The sequence below is a fragment of the Micromys minutus genome, assembly GCF_963924665.1.
Source record: "Micromys minutus genome assembly, chromosome: 1".
In the NCBI taxonomy this organism is placed as follows: Eukaryota; Metazoa; Chordata; class Mammalia; order Rodentia; family Muridae; genus Micromys; species Micromys minutus.
The window spans coordinates 29,108,727-29,125,490 of NC_137969.1; the positions used below are offsets into that span (position 1 = coordinate 29,108,727).

General features: G+C 43.6%; 1 pseudogene across 1 annotated transcript; it reads right to left on the reverse strand.

The window, feature by feature from the left end:
- Window positions 1–204: 204 nt before the first annotated feature.
- On the reverse strand, window positions 205–3,044 carry LOC308422141 (small ribosomal subunit protein uS15-like; annotated as a pseudogene). The gene is made up of 2 exons: window positions 3,035–3,044; window positions 205–680 (listed from the first exon to the last, which is right to left on the reverse strand). The product of its transcript is annotated as a small ribosomal subunit protein uS15-like (transcript).
- Window positions 3,045–16,764: the final 13,720 nt, after the last annotated feature.

The following is a 16,764-nucleotide window of genomic DNA, read 5'->3' on the forward strand; positions in this document are numbered from 1 at the left end:
ACACATATACAGAGCATGGAGACTGGGCACCACATTTTCCTGATCCTTCCACAGCATACTTTTACAAAATACCAGTGTCTTATATGACTCGGTTTCCTCAAACAGCTAACGCTTAACAAAGTTAGCAAAAGTATAAGTGGTTAGTTATGCATCTTTTTAAAAATTTACTCAAAGGGACTTTATTGCTTGCATACACAGCAGCATTTATGCTGCTAGAGCAGAGGCTGTGGACAGCTCATATTTCCAACTGGGTGGGAGCACCTGCTTAGTCTTACAGTATCGAGCCAACCAGTGAATTCTGCTCTGTCAGAATCAGGTGGGATTTAGCATCCTTATCTTTTCTGCTCCTCTCAAGGCGCTTTCAAACAGCAGCTGCTTTCTTAATCAAATGGTAGAGGTCCTCAGGGAGGTCAGGGGCAAGGCCTTTGGAATTAGGGATTCTCAAGATTTCATTTCCAGTCACAAAACTGGACCTGTGCCACACCATGTGAGTCCCTCCCATGACCTCAGGGTCACATCCATCTGGTCAGACCTTTCTTGGCCAACTTGTAATTTGTTCCTTCACTTTGTCAACTTCAACCACATGGGGACGCTATGGCTGTAAGGCAGCACTGACTAGGACAGGCCCTTCCCGGGAGCATGCGTGCGGCCCGTGATGGCGGAGGTCTGACAGCAACGAGCTAGTTGTGCATCTTTAAGTCAGTTTCTGTTAACCTGAGCAGACCACCATAGCCTAAGAAACATATGAACCTTGATCATTAAGCGTTTGCTGTTTGTTAAGCTCCATTTCCCATAATCTCTATTCATTTCCCATAATCCCTGCTCATAATTTGTTCTCTTCTGTTAATTTTGAACATAGGACAAAATTCACCCTTGTCCAAGTTTTTAGAGGCCTGATATTGTCTTAATCTAAGAAAGACAGAATAAAACAAACCCTTTGAAAACTCTCCTATATTTTTAAAACAAAAGTTGAATCCAATTTACATATATGACATGATATAGGCAAATAACATTACCTATGCATAGATTTTTATCTATCAACCTTTTTTTTGTTAAAGCTTTAAGCTAACTTTTCACTCTGCTTGGGGTTTTACAGATTTTTTTTTTTAAAAAACCACATCCAAATGATCTTACAAAACCTGAGATAAAGAAAGTTTAAATTTCAGCAAAAGCTTCAAAGAAGAGCAAACAGAAGCAAGGAAAGAGGGGCAGGTGGTCAGAGAGACAAAATCTATGACTATACTTAGCCATTAGTAACCTCTATTGGAAACAGTCTGCCTCAGTCTTTCTCAAGCACAAAGTGTCCTTTTTCTGAGCTGCTCTGTTTTGTCTGTCCATCTGTCTAGTCCTGTCCCCTCTTCCCAGTGTCCTCCCTCCAAGATCTCCCCCACCTTTGACAGAGACAGGTGGACAGCCTGACCCCCAGGACAGAGGCTTTGAAGGACACTTTTAAACATGCCTGGATCTGTAGCGAGCAGGCCAAATTTTATCTCCAGAACATATGACCATATTCCAACACTTAACAGACACTTGGACGCCCGAGTCAGTGATCAAAGGAGAGATGACAGCAAGGGGAAGGCAAGGAAGCTTAGAAAGAAAAGTTTCAAGAGCAAAGATTAGAGGGAACAGAGATAAAGAGATTTTCAAATCGCTGTGGGGTGACAGAAGCTGTCGCGATTGGTGACATTTGGACACCAGTCTGTCAATTTCTGGCCACCGAGACTGATCTAGTTTGCACCCAGGCCAAGCTGCTTGGAGTAAGACAGTGTGGCTCTGCAGAACCTCTGAGGAGGGAAAGAGATTAGAGAAGGTAGGTGAGAAGAGCCCACAGGTCTCATGAGAGCCTATGGCTAGTTCAGGCTCCAGGAGGCCTGAGAAAGACCGAGGAAGCTCCAGGAGTGGGCACGAGACAGGACAGGAAAGAGGTGTCCTTGAATGGGTGGCAGAGCACGGAGGAGCTGGGGGAGACTTAGGAAAGGAGTCATACACAGGAGTCCTGCCAGAAGTAGAGTTCCAACGGCACAGCAATGGAGACAGAAGGGCAGAACTGTAAGGACTAAGCATGATGGGACAGAGTCTCGATTTGAGGGGACCCCCATGCTGCCTAGAAAAGCTGCCTAATGCACCAACACAACCTTTGTAGCAAATTCCAGAGAGACAGAGAGAAGTCCTATCAAGCTAAAAACCCAGAGACTGAGCAGCTCTAAGAAGACACATTGGGTAGAGTAGGTAGCTACCTCACAGGTGGGAGAGAAATGGCTAAAGAGATGGACTGTAAGATTTGGGGTCGAATGTGGTGAGAGGCAGAAGGATGATCCACACTCCGGAAGGTTGGATCAGCACTTAGCTTTAGCCAGGAGGCACAGGACTCTTTGAAGAGGGGGACCCAGGCTTGGGTTCCAAATTAAGGAAGGGTGCAGTCAAACAGCCGACTGGCTAGACCACTCCATGGGGAGAGATTTGTTGGGGATCAAACTACCAAGATGCTTTGGGTTGTGGAGGGTGAATTAAAATGGCACAAGAGGAGTGTCTATGGTGACAAAGCAGGGCTCTGAGCAGAGACAGGAGCTGAGGAGCAAGGGGAGTGCCCATGTGGGAGGGCAGGGGCTTTGAGGGTAGACAGGCTGTGCTGAGTGACCCGGAATTAGATCCTGTTGCCTGAGGAAGCTGATGCTTGGGGGCAGATTAAGGGAGGTTTCTGGATTAAGGGAGGTCTTTAGACTGTTTGCCCAATAAGTTCTTTGCCCAGCCAATGTCCTTCTGTTTAGCACATTGTCACCAGCACTGACTGTCCTTTTGGGAGGCTGTTTTGTAGTCACAGGAGCAACCCCATATATTCTGGTTGGCTTAAAGTGCACACATACCCACATACACCCACACACTTACTTTCTGGATGGCTGGAAAGCAATATACCCACATCTGCAGCTCTCACCTCATCCCCTTGTGAGCCTTTTGGTTAGTTACTGAAGGCAGTAGTTCAAACTGAAAGGAAGGCAAGTCTTCTTTTAATACGTCCACAAATGTATTCGCTTACCCCTTCCCATTTCGTGCAGTCTGAAACTCTGGTGCATGTGTGTGTGCCGTGTGTGTTTCCTTATGTCACTGGAAAACAGCAGTGGGTATAGGAAGAAGTGAGCCAAGCAGAGTTCCGTCATTGTGTCTGTCCTGACATCCATCTGTCATTGGCTCTTCAAGAATGGATGTTTACTTGTACCAGGAACACGCCTGCCTAAGTCAGATGCCCCGCTGAACTAAGAGGCACACCAGAACTCAAACCAACCTACTTCTCTCTGCACAGAATTACAGACACTTTATGTAGAAAGACCAGGACCAGCAAGATGGCTTAGCATGCAAAGGTTCTGACTGCCAACCCTGCTGACCTGAAGCTTATCCCCAAGGCCTTTGTGGAGGAAGAGAACTGTCTCCTGCAAGCTGTCCTCTGACTTCCATATGTGCATCACAGACACACACCGTTTAAAATTTCAGAAAAGACAAAGTTAGAGTCAAACTCAAGCATCCACCCGACTCATCCAATGAAACAGAAATAGCTATAACAGCTAAGAAATGATAATTCATAATTGTTGACTCTTTTTTTAAATTTATTTTATGTATATGAGTATTTTTCCTGCATGTGTGTATGTGTGTGCCTACTGCCCTGGAAAGTCACAAGAGGATGTGGGAGTCTCTAAAACTGGAATTACTAATGGTTTGAGCTATCATGTAAGTGCTAAAACTGGAAGTTAGATCCTCAGCAAGAGCAGCAAGTGTTCTTAACCACTGAGCCATCTTACCACCTCTCCTGCCCCAGAATACTTGACTCTTTTTTTTTGGAGACAGGTTTCTCTGTGTAGCCCTGGTGATCCTGGAAATAGCTCTTTAGACCAAGCTGGCTTCAGACTCAGAGATCTGCTGCCTGCCTCTGCCTCCACCTCATGAGTGCTGGGGTTAAAAGTGTGCACCTCCACAGCTGGCTTTGCCTATAGTTGTCTCCGCCCCTCCAAAGCTGACCCCTCCTTTCTTCCTACCCATGATCAGAATTCCTCCAGGGCTTGCCTACTGCTGTTGCTGTTGCTGTGATGGGCTGTCTAAAGTCACAGCTCATGATGCCCAGCTGAGGCTTTGCCTCTCCCAGTAATGTACATTGAACTGACCACTAAAAATCAGCCTCCAGGTATGGGTAAGAACTAGCCCACCTTGAAATTCTTGCCACACTCTGGTACTATGATCTTCTAATGTGTTAGAAGAAACTGAGCAAAGGCACAGTGAAACTAACAGAAGTTATGAACCAAATGGATTTGACAGACATCTATAGGGCATTTCATCCTAAAACAAAAGACTACACCTTCTTCTCAGCACCTCATGGTACCTTCTCCAAAACTGACCATATACTCGGTCATAAAACAGGCCTCAACAGATACAAGAAGATTGAAATAACCCTGTGCACCCTATCAGATCACCATGGACTAAGGCTGGTCTTCAATAGCAACAAAAACCACAGAAAGCCCACATACATGTGGAAGCTGAACATGCTCTTCTCAGTGATAACTTGGTCAAGGAAGAAATAAAGAAAGAAATGAAAGACTTTTTAAAATTTAATGAAAACGAAGGTACAACATATTCAAACTTATGGGACACAATGAAAGCAGTGCTAAGAGAAAAACTCATAGCTCTGAGGGTCTCCAAAAAGAAACTGGAGAGAGCATACACTAGTAGCTTGATAGCACACCTGAAAGCTCTCAAACAAAAACAATCAAATACACCCAAGAGGAGTAGAAGGCAGGAAATAAACTCAGGGCTGAAATCAACCAAATAGAAACAAAAAGAACTATACAAAGAATCAACAAATCCAAGAGCTGGTTCTTTGAAAAAAATTAACACAATAGATTAACCCCTAACCAGACTAACCAGAGGGCACAGGGACAATACCCAAATTAACAAAATCAAATATGAAAAGAGAGACATAACAGAAACAGGGAAAATTCAAAAAATCATCAGATTCTACTACAAAAGCCTATACTCAACAAAACTGGAAAATATGGAGGAAATGGACAAGTTTCTAGACAGATAACAGGTACCAGAGTTAAATCAGGATCAGATAAACCATCTAAACAGTCCCTTAACCCCTAAAGAAATAGAAGCAGTCATTAAAAGTCTCCCATCAGAGTCACCAACCGGGTGTGGTCCTGGGGTGACTGCATCTGACCCCTTTGTTCTCACCACTCTAGTTCCAACCCCTTTCTTGAAAAGGAAATGTCAGCAGAACTGGGTGACTGTTATCAGGTGTGTAGCTGACCCTACGGGGACTACACAATCCCAAGTCTCCGACATTCGGCCCATGGCTGCTCACCGACTTCACCAGGTTTGCTTGGGGAGGGAGGCGTCGTGGTGTCTGGTTTTCTTTTCTTTTCTTTTTTAAGATTTATTTGTTTGTTTTATGTACGCACACTGTACACTGTCTTCAGGCACACCAGAAGAGGGCATCAGATCCCATCACAGAGGGTTGTGAGCCACCATGTGGTTGCTGGGAATTGAACTCAGGACCTTTGAAAAGCAGTTAAGACCAACTGTCAGTGCTCTTAACTGTTGAGCCATCTCTCCAGCCCTGGGTTCTGGTTTTCTAGTGGGTTTCGAAAGTCAAAGCCTGCAGTAGGTCTGGCTGGACAGCTCTTTGCTAGCCTGGCCTGCTCTTGGTCTCAAATGGTGTCCTTTGCTAAGACAGTTCTGTATTGTCACTTTTATCCCTGGTGATGCAAAATTAAACAGACCAAAATGAGGAGCTTCCCACTTGGTCGGGTTTTATATCCACCACTAGACAGACCAGGAAATCACAATTCTCCTGCCTCAGCCTCAACGGGGGCTTTGACTACAGGTGTGGGCTCACCATTCTAATCTCAGAATACTGTTTGTGGTGAGAAATGCCTTGCAGGTGGAGAAGAAAGTATCACTCAGGGTGTAGTCTGATGACTAGAACTAGACGAATTTGGAATGCTCCTTGTTAACTGGGTCAGAAAATGGATAAGGAACCAGCCAAACTGGACTATTCCTAGGGACTTGAAAACGTTCACTTTGAGAAAATGCGATCTTTCTTTTACTTTTGTTTATTCTTTCTTTTTCCTTCTCTTCTCTCTTTCCTTCCCTTCCTTCCCTCCCTCCCTCCCTCCCTCCCTCCCTCCCTCCCTCCCTCCCTCCTTTCTTTCTTTCTTTCTTTCTTTCTTTCTTTCTTTCTTTCTTTCTTTCTTTCTTTCTTTCTTTCTTTCTTTCTCCTTGCCATGTAGCCCTGGCTGACCTGGAACTTGCTATGTAGACAAAGCTCACCTTGAGTTAACAGAGATCTGCTTCCTGGGTCCTGGACTAAAAGTATGCACAGCATCTGACACCACAGTGCTTTTAGAATGAACTAGTGACTAGTGAGTAGATGTGTTGAAATGAAGGAAATGGAGGACTGGCTGTATGTAGATCAGCACACATGCAATCCTAGGGATGGAGAGTGACCCGAGAAGCAGAGAGTTTGAGGTTCTCTTCAGCTACACGTGTTCTAGACTATATGAGACCTTGTCTCCAAAAATAAAAACAAATAAAATAAAAAATGGAAAAAAAGTTTCCCAACCAAAAAAAGCCCAGGACCAGATGGGTTTAGTGCAGAATTCTATCAGACCTTCAAAGAAGACCTAATACCAATACTCTTCAAAATATTCCACAAAATAGAAACAGAAGGAACACAATTAGTTCTGTGAAGCCACAATTATGCTTAAACCTAAACCACACAAAGAACCAACAAAGAAAGAGAGCTTTAGACCAATTTCCCTTATGAACATTGATGCAAAAACACTCAATAAAATTCTTGCAAACTGAATCCAAGAACACATCAAAACTATCATCCATCACGACAAAGTAGGCTTCATCCCAGGGATGCAGGGAAGGTTCAATATACAAAAATTCATCAACATAATCCACTATATAAACAAACTCAAAGAAAAAAAAACCACACAATCATCTCTTTAGACACCGAGAAAGCATTTGACAAAATTCAATACTCCTTCATGTAAAAAGTCTTAGAAAGATTAGGAATTCAAGGCCCATACATAAACATAGTAAAAGCAATATACAGCAAATTGGTAGCCAACATCAAGCTAAACGGAGAGAAACTTGAAGCAATTTCACTAAAATCAGGAACTAGACAAGGATGCCCACTCTCTCCCTACCTATTCAATATAGTACTGGAAGTACTAGCCAGAGCAATCAGACAGCAAACAGAGGTCAAAGAGATACAAATTGGAAAGGAAAAAGTCAAAATATCACTATTTGCAGATGATAGTATGCTTAAATAACCCCCAAAATTCCACCAGAGAACTCCTGAACCTAACAAACAACTCCAACAAGGTGGCTAGATATAAAATTAACTCAAACAAATCAGTAGCCTTCCTTACTCCAAGGATAAACAGGCTGAGAAAGAAATTAGGGAAATGACATCCTTCACAATAGTCACAAACAATATGAAATATCTTGGTGTGACTCTAACCAAGCAAGTGAAGGATCTGTATGACAAGAACTTCAAGTCTCTGAATAAAGAAATAGAAGATCTCAGAAGAAGGAAAGATCTCCCATGCTCATGAATTGACAGGATTAATATAGTAAAAATGGCCATCTTGCCAAAAGCAATCTACAGATTCAATGCAATCCCCATCAAAATTACAACTCAATTCTTCATAGAGTTGAAATGAGCAATTTGCAAATTCATTTGGAATAACAAAATCCCAGGATAGCAAAAACTATTCTCAACAATAAAAGAACTGCTGAGGGAATCACCATCCCTAACCTCAAGCTGTATCACAGAACAATCGTGATAAAAACTGTATGGTATTGGTGCAGAGACAGGCAAGTAGATCAATGGAATAGAATTGAAGACCCAGAAATGAACCCATACACGTATGGTCACTTGATCTTTGACAAAAAAGCTAAAACCATCTAGTGGAAAAAAGCATTTTCAACAAATGGTGCTGGTTCAACTGGAGGTCAGCATGTAGAAGGATGCAAATCAATCTATTCTCATCACTTTGTACAACGCTCAAGTCCAAGTGGATCAAAAACCTCCACATAAAACTTGATATACTGAAACCAATAGAAGAGAAAGTGGGGAAGAACCTGGAACACATAGGCGGGGGAAACTTTCCTGAACAGAACACCAATGGCCTATGCTCTAAGATCAAGAATTGACAAATGGGACCTTATAAAATTGCAAAGCTTCTGTAAGGCTAAGGACATTGTCAATAAGACAAAACAGCAACCAACCGATTGGGAAAAGATCTTTATCAATCCTACATCAGATAGAGGGCTAATACCCAATATATACAAAGAACTCAAGAAGTTAGACTCCAGAGAATCAAATAAACCTATTAAAATTGGGTACAAAGCTAAACAAAGAATTCTCAACTGAGAAATACTAAATGGCTGAGAAGCACAATCTCAATATCCTTAGTCATCAAGGAAATGCAAATCAAAACAACCCTGAGATTCCGCCCAGAACACTCCATCCACGGGATGATCCATTTACTCACACATGTGTGGACAGTCCTTCACAGGTGCTCCAAGAGGCGTGCTTCACGAACTCTATGTATCTGTCAATTCGGGCGACAGTTGAAATTAACTAGTGAATTTGGTGTCCATGGGAGACAGATGAAGCTACAACACCCCCCACACACATATTAAAATTGACATGCTAAGTCTCTTGTATAAAACAGCACAGTATTTACGTACATTCTTCTGTATAAGCTCTTGGCTATCATACCTCATGCAATGTAAAGAGCTGAGCAGAAGTTCAGGGAATAATGACAAGAAGTCAGCCCCAAAGCAGCAGGTAGGGGTGTGTGTGTGTATGTGTGTGTGTGTGTGTGTGTGTGTGTCTATTATGAATGTGAATGTATTGTGTGTGTGCATGTGTGTATGTGTGTATTATGAATGTGAATGTATGTGTGTATGTATTATGAATGTGAATGTGTGTGTGTGTGTGTGTGTGTAAGTGTGTGTGTATGTGTGTGTGTATGTGTATGTGGTGGTGGTCTACCTCCAGCTCTGATCTGGAGTCTCTTCAATATAGACTTGACTGTTTAGATTTACAAATAGCTCCAGGCAGGGCTTCCCCAGCTACCTCAGTCAGTTTAAAACAATTTGATCTACATATAAACTGTTGTGTAGTAGAGGCCACTAAGTAACTGGCAGGGACAGAAGGAGTCACATCTCATTGAGGGTGGGAAGAAAAGGTAACTTATATCGAGTCCTTCAAGAGCAAGCCCCCTCTTCCAGATGCCTCACCCAAAAAATTTCAGATAGAAACCCTTTTTTTTTTCATGAAAATGCTGATGAGTCTACCTGTGGAAACAGCTCATTATAAAGCCCTCTCCACTGCTCCCTCACTGAGCTTTATAAATCCTGGATTAGCATGAAAACCACCCAGGCACTGACTCTCCACATTTCCCGACGTGCTGTCTGGAGTTGGCTTCTCCTTATTGAGTAACTTCCTGGCGTTGGAAACCTGCCCAGTGCCTGAAACTCAGGACGACCCACCAAATCCGAGTAAGGCCGGAGCATCCCCGCACCTCTGCTGCACACCAGGCCGACCTTCCTTCCTGGTCTCCTCTTCCTTGCTTTTGCTTTTATTCCTTGCCATTGAGGCAGGTTGTGTTTTGTTGCAGGGTACTGAGTCTGGGACCTTGTGCACAGCAGAGAGGCACCCGCCCGAGTGACACCCCCCACCTGTGCTGTTGCTCCCCTCCTCCTTTCTAATAAAAGTGAAATCTGAGTTTCCTATCCAGTCCTCTGAATTTATAGCATGGGAGTCTCAGCTGCCTCATCTCTGCTCTCAGGGATTCTCCCACAGATAGGAGGCAGACTCTTGTCCACGACCTCTCCCAGTCTCCACTGTCTTCAAAGGAGCCCCTCAGATTCAGGGACACTGCCACTGTCACAGCTGTTCTCCGTGGACGGCCACACTCCTGTTCCCTGTCTTGAAAGTTTTGCTGGATGGCAGGCACTCCATGTGAGCTCAGACATTTCCACTGTTTCCAAACTGTCATGCTAGCCCCCACCTGCGGTCCTCCATTCCTGGCTGTTCCTCTGGTTCTCTGGCTGAGCCTCCCAAGAGCCCAGGTCCTCACCTTACTACATTAGCCTGTCAGCGGGTGGTCCATGCCCATGGAAGCTGAGGTAGGAGAAGAGTTTGCGGCCAGCCTGGACTATATAGGGCCTTCTTACCTACAAATGGTAAACGAAATATGCTTCAAGTGCAATATTTTAAAAGTTTTTTCCTTAGGTGTATTTTTAAAATTATAATTATATATATATATAAATTATATATATGTATAGTATATATACAACTTCCTCCTCAAATACTAAAATCAACATGCTTAAGTCTCGTGTATAAAACAGCACAATATTTATGTACATTTTTCTGTATAATTTAAATTATCTCTCCATTATCATACCTCAAGGAATGTAAAGAGCTGAACTGTAGTTTAAGGAATAATGCAGTGCTGCTGCATGCATGTGCATGTGTGTACACACACACACACACACACACACACACACACACACACACACGCTTACCATTTTCCTCAGGTCCAGTGGTGGCTACATTGTACAGCCATCACAACCATGCATTTCCAGGGTGTTCCTTGCTGTAAACCTGATGCTTCTATTCAATAAGAAATCTCCCCCCACCCACTGCTCTCTTGTCCAGGCAATCACACTTCTACTCTCTTTGAACTTGCTCCTTCTTAGTGATTCACAGAAGCAGAATAATGAAACTGTTGTCCTTTGCAGCTGGTGTATGTCGCTAAGCACAATCGGTTGGAGCTTCACCAGTAGTATTGGAATTTTATTCCATTTTAAAGGTAAACGATATTCCAGTGAATGAATATTGGTATTTCATCCTCTGTTTGCCCAGCCAATGCACACAGACTTCTGTTTTTGGGGTATTGAAGTTTATATTTTGATAGGGAAGTGTTTTAGTCAGGGTTTCTATTCCTGCACAAACATCATGACCAAGAAGCAAGTTGGGGAGGAAAGGGTTTATTCAGCTTACACTTCCATATCGCTGTTTATCACCAGAGGAAGTCAGGACTGGACCTCAAGCAGGTCAGGAAGCAGGAGCTGATGCAGAGGCCATGGAGGGATGTCACTTACTGGCTTGCTTCCCCTGGCTTGCTTCCCCTGCTTTCTTATAGAACCCAGGTCTACCAGCCCAGGGATGGCACCACCGACAGTGGGCTGGGCCCTCCTCCCTTGATCACTAGTTGAGAAAATGCCTTACAGCTGGATCTCATGGAAGCATTTCTTCAACTGAGGTTCCTTTTGTCTGAAATAACTCCAGCTTGTGTCAAGTTGACACAGACCCAGCCAGTACAGGAGGGATGGTAGGTTGTCAGTAGAATGAGCCCACTATACAGAGAAGGAATGGCTTGTGTGTGGGAGAAGGTAGAAAAAGGAATACTGAACTGGGCACCAGAAGCCTGGCCCGCTTCTGGTCACCTGATCAGATGCCCCAGCAGAGCAGACAGAAGAGAGGATGCATCAAAACCTACTGAGGTATCTGGAAAGAACAGATTCCCAGACTCTGTCCCTGGAAGACAGGTCCGAGCATCCTTTTTGTTTTTTTCTGTTTTGATTTTTGCTTTTTTGAGACAGGGATTCTCTGTGTAGCTCTGGATGTCCGGAAACTCACTCTGTAGACCAGGCTGGCCTTGAACTCAGAGATCTGCCTGCCTCTGCCTCAAGTGCTGGGTTAAAGGCCCATACCACACTTCTACAAAGCTCCAAGGAATAATCATATATACTGGGGTTTGAGAGCCACTGCTGTGGGCCTCATTCTTCCATTCTCTATCAAATTAGAGATGATCCCAGTGGGGATGCATTCTTCATCACCAGAATTTCACAGAGAGACAGTGGATCTGCCCATACTGATAGGAGTAAGGTCCAGAGCAAAGAGAACATTCACTGTGAGGACTTCGACCTTGTCCTCACACCAACCAAATCAGCACTGCCCACTGTCTCCTCCTTCTACCCCCACCAAGATTCCACAGGACTCTTACTTTTTAAAAGGAGTTACAAACGTTTAGGGGAGCTTCGATTGCATGAATGCCTATGTGCCACATATGTACAATGCCTTCAAGGCCAGATGAGGGGTCCCTTAAATTGGCATTACAAATGCTTGTGAGCTGCTCTATGGGTGCTGGAAATCAAACTCTGGTCCTTTGGAAAAACAGCAAGTGTTCTTAACTACTAAGCTATCTCTCCAGCCCAGGGCTCATTTAAAACAGATCTTTGGTTTTACTGTATGGGTATTTTGTCTGCAAATATGTCTGTATGTCACCTGCATGCCTGCTGTTCTTGGAGGCTAAAACTCTGATACCCTAGGTCTATAGTTACAGATTCTTGTGAGCCAGCAGGAATTGACCCTGGATCCTCTGGGGGGTATTTAAAGAGCAATCAGTTCTCTTAATTGCTGAGCCATCACTCCAGCCCCTCTACAGGATTTAAAACCAATAGGACTAAAAAGAAAGAACTGTCAAATTTCAAGTTTCATTTCAAATTCAATAGAACTAATTTGATTTGTAAATTACAAGTTTTTAAACTTATTTTTAATTTTAAAAATGATTGCTTTTTATAAACTTAGTTTGATAATTCTCTTGCTTTGATTTAATATAAGTTGTTCTTATTTAATTTTAACTGTGGCAAAGGTTCTCAAAGAACTTGGATGTTCTTCCTGCCAAGCAGCTCACAGCACATTCTTTTTTTTAAAATATTTATTTATTTCATATATGTGAGTGCACTGTAGCTGTCTTCAGACACACCAGAAGAGAGCATCAGATCTCATTACAGATGGTTGTGAGCCACCATGTGGTTGCTGGGAATTGAACTAAGAACCTCTCTGGAAGAGCAGTCAGTGCTCTTAACCACTGAGTCATCTCTACAGCTCCATATTCTTTTTCTTAATATTTTTGATATTTGGAAATTTCACATCATGAACCCTGATCATACTCACTTTCGAGTCTTCCCAGGTCTGCCCTGACACCATTGTGACACCACCCCCCAGAAGAAGAAGGAGGGGAGAGGAAAAGGGGAAGAAGGAGGAGAAAGAGAAGGGGGAAGGGGAGGGGGAGGGGGAGGAAGAGGAAGAAGAAGAAGAGGAGGAGGAGGAGGAGGAGGAGGAGGAGGAGGAGGAGGAGGAGGAGAAGAAGAAGAAGAAGAAGAAGAAGAAGAAGAAGAAGAAGAAGAAGAAGAATTGTGTTGCCCATATACTTACTGGAACATGGTCAAACTCTCCAAGTGGTCAGACCCTTTAAGAAAATTGAGCTGCCTTCCCTTCTCCCACATCCTAACCCTGCTGTCAGAAACCATCAATTGTGGAGAGCTACACTTCAGCATCCTTATCACAAGTTTAAGAGTTCTCTTCAACAGCTTTTGCTCTAGGTGACAGCGCATTTCTAATAGAGTTTTTTCCAACAGCCTTTATTCTTGCAAAAAAATGATATGTATGTGTCTATGAAAGTATGTATGTATGTATGTATGTATGTATGTATGTATGTATGTATGTATGTATATGCATGTGTACATCATGTAGGTGCAGTGCTTGCCAAGGCTAGAAGAGGGCATCAGATCTCGTTGAACTGGAGTTACAGGTGATTGTGAGCCATTCAATGGTGCTGGAAACTCTTTAAAAGCATCAAGTACTCTTATTCACTGAGCCATCTCTCCAGCCCCAACAGTGCATTTTTGTAAAAGACATTTAGCACACCCACTAGATATGTAAAATGCACACTTTGGTCATATGTCAAAGCTATGTCTAATCTCAAAATATCTAATTGATTAAAAATATGATTTTTGGATTGTGGATAGTGAAAGCTAGCATCAGACTCTTAGTTGTGTGCTGTGTACACGTGCCACAGTTGATGGGTTGAGGTCAGAGGACAAGGTGCAGAAATTAATTCTCTCCTGCCACCGTAGGTCCTGGGGATTGAATTCAGGTCCTCAGGTTTAGTAGCAAGTACTTTTGCGTGCTGTGACATCTCACCAGCCCAATTCCCACTCTGTCTTTCTTTGCTCTCAGACACACCCCTTAACCTTTCCATGGGGAACCTCTGAGAACCTCCTCCCCTCCCAGTCCCTATTCCATCACCACTTAATAAGGAAACTGGGTTGCTGCCAAGTTCAATACCTACTCCTGTCCCGGTCATTGTGGACATTTCCCATCTAACACCATTAGACACAACTATCATTTTTCTCTAAGGTCTGTGCCTAGGTCAGTGACTACTGACCTTGGAGTCATATGTAGCTTTATTCAAAGGATTAGGTGTATGTCCTAGTTAGCATTGACTGTCAACTTGACTGTGGTGGTGTGAATAAAAAGACCCCCCTCCTTCCCCCAGGCCCACAGAAAGTGGCACTATTAGGAGGTGTGGCCTTGTTGGAAGAAGTGTGTCACTGTGGGGTCAGGCTTTGAGGTCTCACTTGCTCTTCCTGCTGGCTTCCGATCCTGACGTAGAATTCTTAGCTCCTCCAGCACCATGTCTGTCTGCCTGCCGCCATGCTTCCTACCATGATTATTAACGGGCTAAACCTCTGAACTGCAAGCCAGCCCCAATTAAATGTTTTCCTTTGTAAGGAAAACAAGCCGTGGTCATGGAGTCTCTTCACAGCAATAGAAACCCTAACTAAGATATTGACACAATCTAGAACCCCCGAAAACAACAAAAACATTTCAAGTAATTGTCTTTATCAGGTTAATCTGTGGCTGTCTCGGCTGTCTTAATTGATGTTAAGAGGGTTCAGTCCACTATGAATGGTGCCTTTCCTAGGCAGGAGGTCCTGGCCCATGTAAGGAAGTCAGCAAGCTAGAAAGCAAGCCAGCAAGTAGAGTTCTGTGGTTTCTTCTGTAAGTTTCTGTCTTGCCATCTCTCAGTGATAGATTATGACCTGGAAGTATAAGCCTCATAAGCCCCTTTCTCCCCAGGTTGCTTTATCTTAGCAACAAGAGGAAACTAGAAGAGTGTCCTGGCCAGAGTCCTTAAGAGGACACTTGCTGCCAAGCTTGACAGGGCCTACATGGAAGGAGACAACTGACTCCCACAAGTCATATCTTCCAATCTCCACACACATGCTATGACATGTGTAAGTGCCACTCCATAAATACAAATGTAATGACAATTAAAAATTTTTAAAAATGAATTGTCTTTGGGGAGAGAAACAGAAACAAACCCCCAGAAACTTCAGGTTTCTAAAGCACTAGTCCCTGTGCAGACACCAGCTCTACGCTTCGGCTCCAGGACACACCCTCCACGCTTACAAAAGAGCTCTGCCTCAGTTTCCCCTCTTAAGCTAATTCATGGTGGTTTCTGTTGCTTTTAATTTTAGACATACAATTAATATTCTCTGAAATGTGAGTTTAGTCCCAGTCAGACACAGGAGTAGTTCAAGTGTCAACTGGGATGTCTGCACATCTGTCACAGAACTAACGCTAATCTTGTCACAACATTACTGTTGTTATCAGTTTTCCCTTCCACCATCTGTATTAAAAAATACTGTATTTCTTATTTAAGCTACCATTCCAATTATTCTTTTATAGAAAGCAAAGCAATGATGGTTGAGTTTTGAAATGCAAAGAGCGTGGGGATTTTGAAATGCAAATATTTTCAAGAGTAACATGCTTAAAAAGTAATTGAGGACTGTCTATGTTCCAGGAAAGGTGCCAGGGATTCATTCACCCCTTCTTCCTCACTTGCCCTGAGGCAGGAGGTAGGGCAAGGACGCCTTCTTCTCTGCCTCTTCCCAGGGAGCTTACAGTTCAGGGCACGGGGAGGGGCCAGGCAGCTAGAACCCGTGTTCTGGGCACAAGACGAGAGAGTGAGAGAGGGGCACAGAGGGCATTTCCCACCCATGTCAGAGACTTCAGAAGGGAATGATACAGATCAAACAGGAATCTGTGAGTACTGTGAAACTGAACGGCCGCCAGCCGGGAACGTGCTGCAGGAAAGGATCAGTCTGCTCATAGCACAGGAGTTAGAAAGAGACATGAGAGATGCCAAGAGGTGGGCACAGAGGCCAGAGCATACAGTGTTTCAGCAGTGCTAAACCTGCTGGCCAGCCAGCACCACGACCGTGTGATCTGCTGAAGGTTTTAGGCAAAGAATTGACCTTTGAGTATTTATACTCTAGAAAGGCCTGCTGGGAGGCTAGTTCATAGACTACGGCAGGATCTGGGTGGAAGCACCCTGAAACCTGCTTTAAGAAAGAAAGGAAGGCTGTGTATGTGGAGAGATGGCTCTGTGGTTAAGAGCACTTGCTGCTCTTGTAGAGGACTTGGGTTCAGTTCCCAGGACCTGTAGAGTAGTTTACAACCATCCTTAATTCTAGTTCTAGGGGATCCTGCAGTCTCTTTGGAGCTGTGTGGGTACTAGGCATGCATACAGTACACATACACACATGAAGGCAGGACACTCACACACATAAAAGTAATAACTAAAAAATTTGGAGGGCAAGAGGAAATTACTTCATGTATATAGCAATCGTGATGATATGATATATATGAAAAATGTATATTATTTCACTTTTTCCTAATTTCTGCCCATTCACAGATGACTCTTGTTAGGCTGACTGACTTGCTCATGGTTACACAGCTCCTAGTGACCCCTAGGGCTTTGGGAAATTAGGATATTTGCCATTGCTTGTTTGCAGTCTCTTGGCAGAACTGGCTTCCATGTAGAAATAAGGTGT